The following is a 1,093-nucleotide window of genomic DNA, read 5'->3' as shown; positions in this document are numbered from 1 at the left end:
TGGCGAGAATGGCGAGACGCTATAAATATCAAACCCTGTCAGATATGTGCGAGAACCAGAAATTCGCTTTCTTCAGCGATATTTCTCGCTTATGCATGGTTTTCCTTTGCGAGAACCATATCGTTCGCACTCTCTCTCGTTACTAAATTCGCTTCTGCATAGTCGCACCCTAACGTTCCGTTCGCACCGATGGCTGCGGAACACGTGTCGGGCTATCAACACAGAAATAAGAGAGATATTTGGAGAGACGATGCGATCTGCTAATTATTAGATATATGGCAAGAAAAAGTGTTTATTTCTAACCAAAACTTCCATTTTGTTGGTTGGTGTTCGTGACTTACCGCGTAGTTATGTCAGTTTTATCATCGCTTTCAATAGCCGGGTTTCTCTCAAGCGGACTGCCTGCGCGAACAGCTAGACGTTGGACTAGCGACAGTTATAAACGAATGAAACCGAGTCGCGAACGCATATAAGGCTGTCAACTCTATATGTCTAATTGTTCGTTTCTCACTGTCACAGTTATGATGTAGTTAACCGTCAAAAGAAAATGACCAATAGCGTGAGTCGTTAGATTCTGCCAGTACATTAACTGAGCTATTTTTTAATTAATAAAACATCCCGGGGGAAGCGGGATTTCAAAAATTGCCTATAGGCTTATTGTAATGCTTACCTCCACGGTAATGTTTAGTAATAGGCGAAAGATTAGTTCTGTTTCCGAGGTTAAGCGAAGGGCAATAGCACTCCATAACGATTTTTTAAAGTTTGAGGGATCAACGAACACGCTAATCACCACCATTGGTGAGATTAGCACGCATATCGCAAGGTGTTAGATTATCAGGTTGTCTCATAGAGAAGAAACGCTTCTCATTGGTTGCTTATTTGACGTCACTCGTAGTAGAAAACGCAACATCTTACTATGTCCTTATGGTAGAAACGTTACCGACCAGAGGCTCATAGCTTTAATTACACGCTAATATTTTATTAATTACGATACTTACTTTATTAAATAAAAATAAAAATTGATAATAAATAAGAAAAATTCGGAATATTGAGCAAATCTTTGTAATTTTTACGTGTAAAGTTAAAGTTAAAA

At 39.1% G+C, this 1,093-nt stretch overlaps 1 non-coding gene across 1 annotated transcript; it reads right to left on the bottom strand.

Annotated features, from left to right (window-relative positions):
* Positions 1-615: 615 nt before the first annotated feature.
* On the bottom strand, positions 616-733 carry LOC111637396. The gene has a single exon (XR_002758689.1). It is a non-coding gene; the product is annotated as a U5 spliceosomal RNA (small nuclear RNA).
* Positions 734-1,093: the final 360 nt, after the last annotated feature.

The sequence above is a fragment of the Centruroides sculpturatus genome, unplaced genomic scaffold (genome assembly GCF_000671375.1).
Source record: "Centruroides sculpturatus isolate CEXI.00-Female unplaced genomic scaffold, Cexi_2.0 scaffold830, whole genome shotgun sequence".
NCBI lineage: Eukaryota > Metazoa > Arthropoda > Arachnida > Scorpiones > Buthidae > Centruroides > Centruroides sculpturatus.
This window is presented reverse-complemented; position numbering and strand designations above follow the sequence as displayed.